Below are 15,703 nucleotides of genomic sequence, written 5' to 3'. Positions count from 1 at the left end.
TGAATACCGAAAGTCTTAAAGTTAGGATTTTTCTCCGTTTAGGAGTAAAAAAGTTAGGACTCCTAACTTTAGGACTCCTAAATGCATTCTGTGAATACCAAAAGTCTTAAAGTTAGGATTTTTCTCAGTTTAGGAGTAGAAAAGTTAGGACTCCTAACTTCTGTGAATACCGAAATGATAGTAAGTTTAGGATTTTGTTGTAAGTTAGTTCTGTGAATCGGGCCCTTTAGCCGCAGGCTCACTGGTAGAGATTGACCGCTATTGTGCGTAGAAAGTTGATGACACATGCGCCAATGTTGGGTACTACCATATATTTTGAGTGAAGACTCAGCTATATTAACAAGTTTCATTTGAAATATTGAGCAGATGATACAAATATGATATACTGTATATACAAATAGGATGCTTCATTTGTTGGCATATTTTCATATTTCAGGTTATCACGCTCTTGTAGTCACACGTGGGACCAGTGTCATAAGAGTATTTAGGTGATTGCGGCTTACACCCGCTGGGCAGAATCTGGGTAGAGCGTTTACAAGAACGTTTGTTGTATTCACTTATTGGACAGATTCAAATTGAAACGGATGAGTACTTATAAATACGCTTATTGTATATATCACACACGTACGTAACAGTATTGATAAAGATAGCTCCCTTTTGTTCGCTTGCTATGTGTTATGTAACCTTACTGACGTACACGTCACAGTTGTCGCAATTCAGCGGGTCATAATTTTGAGAGGACGCCGTACATATCCAAAAAGAGACGTAGTTGTGACTTAGACCAAGTCTCTAATAATATGTTTTGTTTACAGATACTTCAATCATTTCAATATCAACCTTATGTACAGCGATAGGCCGGCTGGATGTGAGACATGATTTTTTCGGTGCCTTAGAACCTGGTACTTTAGGTATTTTACATGGGCAACAATTTGATATATCTATTCTGGCTTTACAGTCTGATGTGACAACCGTTAGTAGGACTTGACGGAAACGAAAAGATATAGAATATAAGAAGCGACCGAGTGAGTATGGGCCTCATGGGGCTCGTATAACACTACTTAACCCATCACCTGATTATAGAGAAAACGTAGAGACACAACACACTGGTTTGTAATATCTAAGGCCTGACACAATGTGTCCCTATTCTAAGACACACTAAATACTAAGATAATACCCTTCGTATCCTGAGAACACACGATCCAAGTTGTGAGCCTTTCACAACTCCTTCACGTCTCTGCGATACTAAATATATATTGGATATTAAAGTTTGGATTATGATTTGTCATATAATCTTGCCCTGAAGAAGTCTGCTGTGACATTAACAGCTTGAGACGAAACACGTGTTAGCAAAGGGCTCGTATAACTAATCAAGGAATAACAAGAAATATTGAAACAACAATCTCAACTCATTACTGTGTGCCTGGAGAGCAGTACTGATGATCGCTGGTAGTCAGGCCAGGGCGTCAGCCTAAACTATCCAGGTTAGAGAGAGGAAGAAATCTGTTGGAGGTCGAGACTGAAAACCCATCCCCAGCAGCAACCTTTGAGGGCAAGGGCTTGGAACCCAACCTTTCCCTGGGTGACAAATGCTTATAAGAAAATGCTGGGGGGACAAGATTAATGTTGTCTCTCACTAAACGGGCCCTAGCTCCACTCTTGGCCAACCTCTGAGCCAGACCAGGGTTCCCACAATTGATAACAACACAATCCCCTCTAATGTTTTTAAGTGATGGGCCCACCCAACCTTGGGTGATGGGTCCACCCTCCTTATCAATAGGATGTCATCCTATTCACGGATTTTGAAATCCGTATGATTGATCAACCAATGACATACCTTATTCTTTTGGTACCCATAAGACTCTTCACGGCATCCCTGGAGTGGGGGAACTCCAGTTAGAGTGTCCACATAGGGACAGCAGGCAGGGGTCAGACAGGACTGAGGCTGAGGGGAGTCGCTTGAATCTGTGAGCTATGCCCTTCTCGATGCGCCCAATCCTAAAGTTTGAACCCATGAGCCATCTGCCTCTCTTGTTCCTGACTCTGGGGGGCACAAATCACTTGGAACTTGGGAGGACTGGTCAGAACCTACTCTCCAGTTACCTTGAGGGGACAGCTGAAGGAGTTATATTACCAACAGAGCTAGCCAACTGAGGCTACGCCAAAAACTGACAACCTGAGGCAACAATTAAAGAGGAAAGCAGCAGGCTAACAGTACGTTCATGGTAACAAATCTTATCGAAAAAGGGAGAAATACATGCATGCACAGAAGACAAACATCTGTCCAAGATGCCACCCCAGTCTATAGGTGGGGGTACACCATCCTCAGCTGTAGGTCTAATTGAAGCCTGCCCAGACAGCAGCAGGGGGGGGGGGGGTCTACAGACTCCTTGTGATCACTACGACTGAAACTGCATTGTAATTTAGCCCATCCCCCATGCTTCGTTTTATGCTTCCTTTTGGAGCTAGGTTCACTGTCACTGATTTGCGTGACGTCCGGATTGCAGAAACATGGAGTGGGCAGGGCAGCAATCTGCTCTGTAGCCATATCCACGATTTATCCAGGTGGAAGACTGTGACCTTTGGATGGACCTGCGGGGAAGCTAGACGACAACCAGAGGCAACTTCAAAATCCAGAAAGAGACACCTTTCGGTCAGTTCTATTTCCTTTAACCCCTTCGATGCTCATGACGGAACAGTTCCGTCATGAGCGTTAGTTGAGCTGTGCTCATGACGGAACCGTTCCGTCATGAGCCGGGAGGCTCATTAGAACCTTCAGCACAGCGCAGGAATCTGCGCCGCGCTGAAGGTGTTAAAACAACATTGACAACACGAATCAAAAAAAGACTCCAGAAGTAGGAACTCTGTCACATACAATTTTCTTTTTGCCCATTATTCTTTCCCCGCTATGCAAGGACCTCAAGAAAATGTAGGGTAGGAGTGAAATGAAAGTGCTAAGCCCACCTAGAGATAGCACAGCCAGGGCATTACACAACAACAGGAGGGTCAGCAAGCTACAAATGAAAGAAAATAGGCCTGGCCTCTACGTTCACTATGAGACTCCCCACCACTCCTGGGTCCTACCTTGCACTGGAAATGTCTGGTGAAGTAGTCCCACCCCAAACCGGTGCAGAGACAAAAAGTTTAGCAGGTATGTCCAACCCCCACTAGCCCGTGTCTACATAGTCGTGGAAACTTTAAATGGAATTATAGTTAAGGAGTTTTTGGTGGGGGGATAGGTGGAGCAGCGTAATCTGGAGGCAGCAGCAAACCCCCCTCCCCAGAGGCTTCCTTAATATTCCCATTATCTTATATACCCTGATAAGATAATGGAGTTTGATAAATGGAAAAGCGTTCTTGCCCTCATGCGTACAAGAGCATGCAAACAAGGGGCCTCATTTATGAAAAGTGACACATCGCTGCGTGAAAACAGCGATGCGTCACTATTCACTGCGCCCTCCTTGCGACACCAATGATGCGTCATATTTTCAGTATGACGCATCATGGCGCAAAGAGTTACAGATACGTCAGTATTTCTGACGTATCTGTATGGCGCAAAAGTGACGCATTGCTGGAGTGTGTCACAAAAGTGATGCAACTCCAGCAATGTGTCCTTTCACATGGGGCAAGCCCCATGTGAAAGGACCTGCGTCAGTCTTACGCCTGCAGTGAGGCAGGCGTAAGAAATTGACACATTTGTGTCCTAGAAGTGGCGCAGTGAAATCTTATAGATTTCACTGCGTCACTTATATGACCCTTTCTTGCATCAGAACGCCCCCCCCCTGCATACATTATACCTGGCGCAGGTATAACGTGGAGCAGGGGTTTACAAAGATACGCATCTACCTAGATGCGTCACTTTGTAAATAGGGTGCAACAAGGCACATTATTTACGCTGCTGGTGCTTCACAAAAAGTGACGCACCGGCGGTGTAAAAGTGACGCACCCACTCGGGCAAGTAAACAATGAAGGGGCCACAAAATACACAGGGCAGTGTAGTCACAGACCCTGAATGATTTCCAGATGGTCCAGCGGGCTCAGGCCGGTAGTGGGGCCAAGTTTAAAAAACCAAGAGGGGGGCCTAGCCCAACCTCCTCTGTGCTCGGTCGGCGTGGATGGGCTCACCCTTAGCATGGGCTCTGCTCGGTCACAACCCATGCGTATCCTGCGCTGATGATTGGTCAGCCCCGCCCCTCTCTGATCGTTGGCACTCTTGTTGTAATTTGGCAGCGGCTAGATTAAGCATTAGCAGAAGACATGCTGTATTCAGCAACTATTGTAACATCGTGTAGACTCCATTTTGTATTTGTGGCAGCCATTTTGTCTGCCACATGTTGCCATGTGCTCACTGTGTGCTTTGTCCTACCTCCTTGTTAACTGTGCCTGAAATCTGCCCAGCAACAGGCTATATTTAGTATCCCCCACTTCTAGCATGCCCAAGCATGCCAAGTAGGGTCTACAGCTGTTACCAATTAGTTCCAGATAGGAATGTGTTTACTAGTTTCTGAAAACTGTTAACTCCGCCCACTTATCGATTGTGCCTTCCAATATGCCCTTATATGTACATATAACTTGCTCCTGTGTTTTGTACCGCCTTCTTTTGAACCCCTGCGTGGGTATAAAAGGACCATGCTTTCTTTGTTTGGGGGGCTACTTCATACAATACTGAAGGGTGTTGTTTGGACCGTAGTAACCCCTCATGAGGTGTAATAAATATTGTTTTTCTATTTCCAGTTTCTGTGCCAACTTCTTCCTAAAGGTCTGAGGACTTTGTGCAGAGAAGGGCGAACCCCTTGCACTGGTAGGCCTTGCTGAGGCTCATCACTACAAATTGGCGCCCAACGTGAGGCTCATCGGCGACTCGAATGCCCGAAGCACTGGTCGTGATGAAGGATTGGAATCTCGCTGCGGACGCGATCGCATGCCAGAGGAGACCCGAGTCTTGGCATCCAAGGCGTTTTTTCCTTTCTTTCCAATCTGACCATCCAGGTGGTGCCGGTCCTCGACTGAGATCTCTTCTGTTGGTTCGCCGTGCAGTGGCCGTTTAGTCGAAGTTAGAACTTGGCAGTTGGAATCTGGATGCCCTGTGATTGGTAAGAACCGCTGTACGGTACTTGCTGTCGGTTTTGGCAGCCTGGGATTGGCAAGGCAGTTTTAGGATACGCTTGCTGTGGCAATTTGATTTGGTAGACTAGTCATGATTTGTATGTGCAATTGAAATATATGCATTGCAACACATATAGGCAGGTAATGAAGAGATTTTTCTCTATATTGCGATTTTGATTTGAACGGCACATCGTATTACAGATACCTTAAGTGCCACTTTAATTATAATACTGCACATTTTGCATTATTTTTGGCATGCCTGCTTTTAGCGCACTTCGTAGGATGTGCTGCTTTTGTGGAAATAACCGGTTAAGACTTGAGGAATCGCAATCGGCTCCCCTAGAAGGGAGCCTAATAGGGATATGTATATTAAATATGGTATTTCTTCTATAATGTACAGCACATTATGGAATAAATACACTCGTAAGGATCCTGAGTTGCGTTGGCCAATGTATGGGTCATTTTATTTGCGAAAGATTGAGTATGTGGAACAGTGTATGTTCAAGCGGAAATCCAGACATGATATGTTTGAATGTGTGCGAATATGGGTGAAATAAGTACGTGAGCATGAGAAACGTGCGCAAGCGCTGATTGAGAAAGAGCAACGGAAGAATGTGTATGAGAAAGCGCAAGAATTGAGAAAGGAAGAAGTGAAATAATTGGAAGAAAGACAGGAAAAGGAACGCAGATTACAGATATCTGGCCAATATGCTGTTCGGCACCTCTTTATCCTGTCCTTAATAAACCACAAGATGATTTTTTGTTACTAGATCGTCCTCCGCCTCCGTATGCCGTTCCGTCCGCTCCATCTGGCGAAGATGAGGATTCCGATTCGGACCGAACGAAACGAGACACTCGCTCCATGCTGTCGGTCGATCGTGCGCCCGAACTCAGGAAGATCGCTCGTCAAGCACTTTGTGATACTGTCTCTGTGTCTAGCATCTTAGATAGTTTACAGGGGTGGCAGGAAAGGGAGCAATTATATTTTACTGATCATTTTGCTGAAGAAGTTGTTGAAATGTTCCGGAAAGCTTCTGGTATATTGGAACCTGATGATGTGGCAGTCGATTGTAAGCAAATGCGTAATGGGCTTTTTACTCTCCCTCAGGTGGCTGATACGATAAGGCGGTTGTTTAAACTACGAACTGAGGCACTTCGCCTGCGAGAGGATTAACGAACAGCAGATGCAGCTGCACGGACGGGTTTGGTCGGCGGGAAGCAATCATCTTTCTTCGGAGCAGATAAGACTAGTATAGTGCATGCAAAGCCTATGCGAGAGGCCGCGCCTTTATATGTCCCTCCTAAAGGAGCGGGTACAAGTGATGATAAGAGTTCTATTGATGCTAAGGGTTACTTTATTTATAATTGGGTGTATACTCCCTGGAATAGGGCAGATGTAATGGCACTTAAAGCTGCATTGCCTGACCCGCGGAAAAATCCAGCCGCTTTCTATGAGGAAGTTGAGGGAGCTATAAATTCTTGTACTATGACATTAGCTGATATCGATTTATTTTTCGGGATAATATTACCGCCTGATATGTGGAGGTCTGTGCGGAAAGTTGATGATCGTGCAGCTTATGGGGCATTATGGAAGGAGATAGCGGCGGAAGACGAGGATAGAGAACCAGCGAAAAAGCCATGTCAGTTGATTTTAGATCTCCCTGTTGCAATACTAACTAAATTAAAAACGATTATTCCCCCTAAAAAGATTGATTGGACTATTTTAGCATCGTGTAAGCAAAAGGCAGATGAATCGGTTTCAGATTTCTTTACGCGTTTTGAGGAAGCCTTTCATGATTTTAGTGGTCAGTCGCTAACGGACGATATGGGCCAATATTTGTTTGTAGATAAATATGTTACAAATCTATTACCAGGAGTGGCTAGCCGTTTAAAAGCTAGTGAAAGCTCTTGGACTACCTCTTCTCCGGCATCTCTCCTGACGATGGCTCAATATTACGAGCGTCAGGAATTAGAAGCAAAGGGTAGTGAGGATAAGAAGTCTAAGGAACTAAAAACGAAGGTTATGTTATCTCAGGTTTATGGTTTGCCTTCTAGAGGTAATGATAGAGGCGGACGAGGATTTTATGGTTCTTCTTATACTCGCTCGAATTTGGCTGTTGACCAATGTGCGTATTGTAGGAAATTTGGACATTGGGCAGATGAGTGTCCATTGTTGCGCTCACAATGCTATGCCCGTGGTCGGGGACCAATGAGGAATCGCGCAGGATATTCAGGACCCAGAGGCAATACGAACGATCGCGCTAGGTTTGATTCTAATGCACGGTTGCAGAATGGGTTCAATACTTCCGACAGGCGCAACCAATACCAAATGTCTGATTATGCGCAGCCTGATTTACATGATTCTGTTTCTGCATAGGATTGCGTAGGATGAGGTAAGGAATCAGTTGAAGTTCCAGTAGATCAGAGGGGTCCTTATGTTACAGCACATGTTTTAGGTTCTACTGATCAGTTTCTGGTTGATACAGGAGCTATTCGTAGCGCTCTGTCTAAACAATTGGTTCCGAGGGCTCCCCTGTCTGGCTTAACAATCACATCGATAGGGTTCGATGGAACACCTTCCCTTAGCCCATTGTCACAACCACTTGCATTTCATGTTGATAAATTTGCTGCTCCATGCCCGTTTTTGCTTTCCCCAAATACACCAGATAATATTGTGGGTCTTGATATGCTCAAGTATTTCAGAGCCACAATAAGATGTTCCCCTGAAGGAGTACGTGTGATGTTGAATGATAACTACCCTGTAATGGAAAGAGCTTGTCTTGCTAAAGAGGATACTGCATTAGCTTCCCTACCCGACACTTTGTGGGCTACTTCAGATACTGATATGGGACAGATGGTTATTCCACCGGTGCATATTAGTGTAATGGAGGGAGCTGTGTTGCCACGACTGTCCCAATATAGAATTTCACAGGAGGTTGAGGAAGCACTTACACGAATTGTACAAGATCTCATTGAAGTGGGGGTTGTTGAAGAAGTTCCATTTAATGTCTGTAACTGTCCAAATCTCCCAATTTTGAAAAAAGATACTGACACTAGGATCTATCGCTTCATAATTGATTTACTTTAAGTGAATAAGATAGTGGTGCCATGATACCCAGTGGTTTCTGACATTACGACACTTCTTACTTTAGTTCCACCTACTGCAACCACGTTCTCTGTTATAGACTTGAAGAACCCCTTCTTTTCGATCCCTATTCATCCTGATAGCCGATATCTGTTCGGTTTCACTTTGAATATTCGATCATATAGATTTTGTAGAGTTCCTCAAGGCTATACTGAGAGTCCTAGTATTTACAGCCAAGCATTGAAGAGACAACTCGATTCTTTTGTTTTGCCCGAAGGTGTGGCGCTTATACAATATGTCGATGATATCTTGTTGGCAGCCGATACCCCTGAACAATGTGAAAAATGCACTTTGTCTTTGCTTTCTTTCCTTGCTTCACATCATCACAAAGTATCAAGAAAGAAATTGCAATATTGTAGACCAAAGGTAACCTACTTAGGTCACCTTTTGTCTAAGGAGGGACGTGCACTTACATCAGATCGCATTCAGGCAATTTTAGACACACCAGTACCTTCTACACAGAAAGAAGTTTGAGCATATTTAGGTCTTACTTCCTTTTGTAGGCAATGGATATTAGGATTTTCGTACATTGTTAATCCTTTGTTAGTACTTTTGACAAAAGACACTCCAATACCTCTTCCATGGACAGATAAATGTGAGACTGCTTTTCGACAGTTACGACAAGCCCTTTGTTCAGCACCAGTGTTAGGTATTCCAGATTATACGAAGCCCTTTACATTGTATGTACACGAGAGAGATGGATGTGCATTGTCAGTTTTAGTGCAGACACATGGCGATAAGCAACGTCCCTGTGCATATTTTTCAGCAGTTCTTGATCCTGTTGCTCGGGCGTTGCCTGGATGTTTTTCGCACGGTTGCGGCAACTGCTGTGTCAATACGCCAGAGTGAAGGGATAGTCTTATCACAAAAGCTGTTAGTGCTGGTACCCCATGCTGTTGATGCCCTTTTGAATCAAACAAAGACGCAGCATTTAACTAGTGCTCGTCTGACAGGATATGAGCTGACGCTGTTAGCTCCTCACATTACTCTGAAGAGATGTGCAACACTAAACCCAGCCATGTTGTTGCCATTTCCGGTGACTCACATGATTGTATTTTCCTGACTGAGGAACAAACAAAGGGTCATATTGATTTGCAAGGGGAAACATCCTTTACAACGCAACTTTTACCACGCAGTGCCTTTACGACGCAACTTTTACAATGCAAACCATTACAACGCATTGCGCTGGGGGGTGCTCTAGGGTAGGGAATAAGTTTAATTTACTATCCAACACCTTCCCTAGTGTCCACGGGGACTGGAGTTGGAATAGTAAATTAAACTATTCACTATCCAGCACCCCAAAGCGCTATGCGTTGTAAAGGTTTGTGTTGTAAAAACCACGTTGTAAAGGCATGCGTGGTAAAAGCATGCGTTGTAATGTCATACATCCATTTGCAAGATATGCCCCTTTCAGATGTAGATGGAGAACTATGGGGTGATGGGTCTTGTCTGAAGTTGCCGGATGGTACATCTTCAGCCACATATGCCATTACTACGCTTCACACGATAGTGGAGACAGCTCGCATACCACAGAAGTCAGCTCAAGCAGCGGAACTAATAGCTTTGGCACGAGCATGTGAGCTTAGTATAGATTTGTGCGTGAACATTTATACAGATAGCCGCTATGCTTTTGGAGTGGCGCATGATTTCGGCCTGCTCTGGAAGGAAAGAGGTTTTCTGACATCACACGGGATGCAGATAATGCACGGAGAATTAGTGCATAATCTTTTGACTGCATTAACATATCCAAAGAAAATAGCTATAGTGAAATGTAGTGCGCACAAGAAAGTGACTGATAAGGTGGGACAAGGAAATGCTTTTGCAGATCAAGTGGCACGTGAGACTGCGATGCAGCCTAACACTACTTCTATGTATGTAGTGAAGTCACAAGCTGAGCGGTGGCACGATGCTAGGCAAGAAGTATTAGAGATAGAGAGGACCGCTTCTGACAAAGAACGAGAGCAATGGTCGAAAGATGGAGAGTTGGATGATGAAGCTTGTTGGCGAAACAAACAGATGGATAAATGAAAGTTGCATATAGCTTTTGTACAACCTGTGGTTCAGATGGCACATGGGCTAGCACATGTTGGAGCTTCAGCAATAGTCAAATTGCTTACGCAAGTTTGGGAGCATCCAGAGATTGCTAGCACAGCTAAGAGAGTAGTACAGTCCTGTATGATTTGCCTGCAATATAATCCTGGAAAAGGGACACGAACTCCAGCAGGAGGGTTTGCTACACCAACTGTGCCTTTTGAAGTTTTGCAGATGGATTATATTCAGCTTGAACGCTGCAATAATCTGAAGTATGTCTTGGTGGTAGTATGCACCTTCAGTAAATGGATTGAGGCGTACCCTACAAAGGATAATACTGCAATTACTACGGCAAAGGTGCTCTTGAAGGAATTTTTTCCTCGCTATGGTGTTTGTAGACTTTTGTGGAGTGATAATGGACCTCATTTTATAGGGAATGTTATCAAGTATGTCCTGAAAGGATTAGGGATCAAAGAGAAGTTTCAAGAAGTGTTCCAGCCGCAATCAGCAGGATTGGTAGAAAGATACAATGCTACTCTGAAGCTGAAATTAGCCAAGATCCAGGCTTCTACTTCTCTGACTTGGCCAGATGCGTTGCCACTGGCATTGTTGTCTATTAGATCAGTGCCTCATTCTCGGACAGGTCTCACCCCTTATGAGATCCTGTTTGGTAGGCCCTTGAATATCTGGGGAATTCCTAAACCGAGTTCTGTGTATGATGTACCTTGTGTCTTAATGAATGACTATTTGGCACAATTAACTGATAGCTTGGTTTCTATTCATCAACAGGTTCGAGAAGCGCTTCCTGACAGATCTAGAGGTGAAGGCCATGAACTCCGACCTGGCGACCATGTGATGATCAAGGTCTTTGAGAGGTCGAGCAGTTTGGAGCCAAGGTGGCATGGACCAGAGCAAGTGCTACTTGCCACGAGGACAGCAGTTCGAGTCACGAACCGGAAAGATTGGATTCACAACACCCATTGTCGGCGAGTACTTCCTACCTTGGTGGAGCCTGCTGTGTTGACCGACCATCCAGAGGTTCTGACTGCGGAGAAAGGCCACGCCGTGACACCTGATGGATCTGAGGAGTTCTTCCCAGACCAGACAATCCCTGGAGCAACGAGATATCATTTGAGACCGAGAAAGGAGTCTTCAGTGCCTGTGAAAGTTGTCTGAGCATTCCCTGGGTTAGTGAAACGGAGAGCCGATGTGGCAAGGGGGGTGATCAGCAATGCATTAGTGTAGTGACATCCGTCTTGGCACGTGGTGAAGAAATCAGCGGCTGCCCAGGGGTAAGAGCTTTGACAACTACTTTAGTTTCTGGAAGAGTTGATTAGGGTTGTTGCTAGTATAGAGAAGAAGAAGCAGATTTTTTTGTGCTCTAGGGTTTATTGCTGCTTTGGTGATTATGGCAACAATCACCTGGTCTGTTGAGAAGATAACTCCTGCTCGTGAGTTTTTTGTTGCTACTACTCCCAAACCAGAGGACCATTTCTATTTCACACTTCCTTATTGTTAGGCCTGTCAGCCCTAGGGTGGTCTCTCCCTATTTTTTTTTTTCGCCGTTGCCTCATTTTTTCCACCTACTTTTTGTTGGCCTTACGTCTCTGGTCACCTTCCCATTGTTTCCCAATGTTAAGGTGCAGGTGCTCTCTTCCCCTAAGATGGCTGCCACTGACCCCTGCTACTGCAGCGTGGTCTTTTTAGGCGCACTCTAGTAGCCAGGAGCTGGCTGGAACCCTTAAACAATGTAGCAATGCCAGCCTGCCAGCCTGCCCATAGCTAGAATGAGGGAAGCTCCTGGAACCTTCCAGAACAGGGGAGGTGACACCAACTGCCACTACCAACTGCCAACTGTCGCTATATAAGGAAAGGGAGGGAAACTTTCCTGAGAGAGCAGAACAGAGGAGTTGGGGCATCACTGACCTGGGGGAACCTACGCAGGAGATTTAGGCGGTAGGGCCTAGTCAGGGGCCTATGCCACTGGGAGTGACAGGGCTTAGGTGCTGCCTTCCAAGTAGAGTGAGGAACCCTGAGCTAGCCCACTGATCTGGCCCGGCGGGAGGGGAACCCAGGGACCATCTGAAGTGACCTGCTGTCAAGCCTTCAATCCCCCCCCCTCAAGAAATCAAGGAAACTGTTTCCACAGAAGGGCGCTAGAACCAACAAGCGCCGAGAAGAAACTCCCCCTGACTGAACTGCCTGGATTGCTGTGCCCCTGAGGTGCTTTACTCCCTCCGTGTGGCCTGACCTGTCCCCTAGCACTCTCCTGCTAAATCCTTGAAGAGTGCTGTGTTCCCAGTGATATTGCCAGAAGTGTCGAGCTGAACCCCCCCCCCCCGAGCGCTGGAACGCCCAGGCTCTGTGGTACTCACCGCCACCACCGCGGACCCTCTGTGTGCCCCCAGAGTGCTGCCTGCTGCATCGAGGCGCTGTGTTGGTTGCCCCCTGAGAAGCGCTGCAGCTTGCGCTGCCTGCTGCCTCTGGTTCCGCAGACACCGTCGCCGCGGGGCGCCGGGCTAAGGCCCCCCCGTCCACATAGTGTCATCATTGCGGCGGCCCCCGGTGCCAGAAGAGGGCCGCCGGAGTTCACAGTGGGCTGGCTCCGAAGCCTGTTCCCGCGTCACCTGACGGGGCCGCGACTTGGGCTCCGCCTCCTCTGGCGCGGTGCCTGGAGTGAGCCTTGGTCGTCCGCCCCGCAGGCCACTCTGATATCGGCAGCTGCGGGCGCGTCTACCCCGAGGCTGTGCCAGAGTGTACCCTGGTCCCCGGAGTCAGCGTGAGGCCCAGGACTGATTCCAGTGCGGCGTGGGGGCTCCGCTGGGCTCCGCGAGCCTCTTCGCCCGCACCAAGCCAGTAGAGGACCTCCGGAGAGCGGGAGGTCTCCCCCCGGCAGCAATCACCGCAAGGGGCCCCGGAACAGCCCGAACACCGCAGGTAAAGCCCCGGGGGGAGGGGAAGGGCGGAGAACTCATAGAGACGCGGGACCTCCTGAGAGCGAGAGGGAGGCCCCGAAACTGCCCCTCCCCTCGGGTAGACTGTGGCTGGGCCCTGTTGGCCCTAATCGGCTCCTAAAAGACACCGTGGGGCCTCCAGTGACAAAACGTTAATCCCTGCCTGGGGTGTAGTTCAATACCAGCCTGGCCCATGTTGGAAATAATGAAATACTGAGTGCTGAGTAAGAGAATGGTGTTAATTTTCCAATTAAAGGGCCGATTCCTAATTGGGGAACTGTTTAAATTTTACCTGAAGGAAGGCTACCCTGGTTCAAGGAAGAGTTTACCCTTGCCTAATGAATTGTGTCCCAATCTTTAATGAGATGTTGCCTGGCCTTCAGTGAAATTTATGGCTCCTGCATAGCGAAGTGTTATATGCCAACTGCAGTGTTCCCCTAAGTACTACTCCAGGAAATGTTTAATGCTGAGTAACGTAACGTTTATTCTTAAATGAGAGGGTTGCTTACATGAATAAATGGTTTTTGATGCTTGATGCAATGTAATTTGAATGTCTTTATACAGAATTCCTTGCAGGTGCTGATCAGGAGCAAGGTTGTTGCCAAGCCCCCAGTTATCTAATATTTAATATTTATTTATTTAAGTATTTATTGCCACATGTGCTTTTAAGAGAAACTCATAAGTTATTGCTACTGTGAATTTTTGATTGCCCTGATTCTGATCTTATATAAAAGCTTAATAATTTGAATCAAACGAAACTGGTGTGGTCTAAGTCCTTGCGTGCACTCATTGTCTCAGTGGATGCGTGTGCTGTGTAGGCACTTAAGACCTGAGCTTTCGGGTGCCTACCTGCTCGAGCCAGGCTACCCTAGGGGAACTGGTGACCCCAGTTCCTACATTTGGTGTCGAGCGGTGGGATCCAGGACCTGTGACTATACAGCACCCTCCAGTGCGACAGAGTGCGCTGCAATTAGACTGGACACCTATCGTGCCTACAAGCTTGCTCAATTGACGCCCCCACTGTCTAGCCTGTAGCGTGTGTAGAGACCTGTGTTGACCCAGTATTGTACCTACGTCCTACTATCTTTCCTTGATTGTATCTGGGTCCCCACCTGGCAAAATGGAGTTCCAGCTAGCCGATCTGGTAGAGTACACAGTGGTGCAGCTTAGGGAATTTTGTCAGGGGATGGGGGTGCCGGTTGGCCGGAGAGCCGCAAAGGAAGAACTCCGTACCGCCTTGAGGGCATGGGTAACCCCCACCCAGAGGAGAGAGGGGATGGGGAACAGGAGGGACAGGTCACACCAGGGGAGGCGGGCACTTCAGAAGACCCAGGCCTGCTCAACAGTGATATGTCTGACAATGTGTTGCCGGGAAGACGTTCCGGGGCAGGGAGCAGTGTATCTAGGGGGAGTGCATCGTCGCAGGAGTATGAGGACAGGAGGGAGGAGAGGCGATTGAAGTGGGAGCTTGCCAAGCTAGAGCACGAGAGGGAGAGAGAAAGGGAAGATAAGAAGCTTGCTTTGGAGAGAGAAAGATTCGCTATGGAGGAAAGGAAATTGGCACATGAGCTCCAGCTTAAAGAAATGGAGCTGCGAGCATTGCAGTTGGGTGCGCCAGGAAGTCCTAATGGTGGCAGCATACAAGGGGCTCAACAGGAGCCCAGATTTTGGTTACCCAAGGAGGTGATAGCGAGCTACATACAGGGGGAGGACATTGCTAGGTGGTTGGAGGCATATGAAGTGGCCTTGACCGCCCATGGGGTGCCCGAGAAACACTGGGGAGGTGGCCTGTACTGTTATATACCTCCTGTTGGACTTGGCCCTTCTGGCAGGTTCACCCCTGAGATTTTTGCTTTTTTAATTGTGACCTGGTATTAGTGGTTCTTGGTTTCTGCGCACTTTCACTGTGTCCCAGTGGAAAGTGCGTGAGCACTTTGAGTGTCTGTGGAGATATAGGCCTGCCCTCCCATAGGAATGCATGGGGAATGTATGTGTCCATGTTAGTTCCTGATGCGTGGGGAGTGCAGGCTCGAGTTTGGTATGTGTGGACTCGTGAGATTGAATGCTGCGCGATGATGTATGTGGCGTGTATGTGTCTAAGGGGGAAGTGCCACTTCTAGACATGGGTGTGCGTGTGCAGTGAGTGTACTGGCGCGTGATTGGCTGGAGCTGGCTGGTGAGCCTGGCTCCAGGAGTCTGTGTGGGTCTGCCCTGGTGGTGAATGGAGAGATTAGCATGCTGATGTGAGGGAGGGGCTGCACCTGGGTCCTGAATAGGGCTGGGCTCTTCCCACACAATGCTGGCTCCGCCCCCTGTGGTGCGTCTAATGACCCTAGCGGGCCTGGTGAATGGAAAGGGTGGCTGGGGAAAACAAAGTACTCCAAAACCAGCTGCGACTGCTTTCTCCCCCACCCTGCACCTTTAGACAAAGGAATTTCGTGTATAAAAGGAGGCTGTGACCTCTTCTAAA

General features: G+C 47.2%; 2 long non-coding RNA genes across 8 annotated transcripts in view; one reads left to right on the top strand and one right to left on the bottom strand.

The window, feature by feature from the left end:
- LOC144780854 (uncharacterized) overlaps positions 1 to 15,703 on the bottom strand; it is a 502,533-nt gene that overhangs the window by 51,652 nt on the left and 435,178 nt on the right. The window lies entirely within an intron of this gene.
- Positions 1 to 15,703, top strand: part of LOC144780855 (uncharacterized) — an 800,768-nt gene that overhangs the window by 761,867 nt on the left and 23,198 nt on the right. For 3 of the 4 annotated variants that reach the window (XR_013600816.1, XR_013600815.1, XR_013600813.1), the window contains one exon: positions 4,732 to 4,826. The exons of the other annotated variant lie outside the window; for it this stretch is intronic. This is a non-coding gene — a long non-coding RNA (uncharacterized LOC144780855). Of the gene's footprint in view, positions 1 to 4,731; positions 4,827 to 15,703 lie in introns of those variants that run through there. 4 annotated transcript variants of the gene reach the window in all.

This window comes from Lissotriton helveticus, chromosome 9 (genome assembly GCF_964261635.1).
Source record: "Lissotriton helveticus chromosome 9, aLisHel1.1, whole genome shotgun sequence".
Taxonomy (NCBI): domain Eukaryota; kingdom Metazoa; phylum Chordata; class Amphibia; order Caudata; family Salamandridae; genus Lissotriton; species Lissotriton helveticus.
Note: the sequence above shows the minus strand (reverse complement) of the source record. Positions and strands in the feature narration are given on the sequence as shown.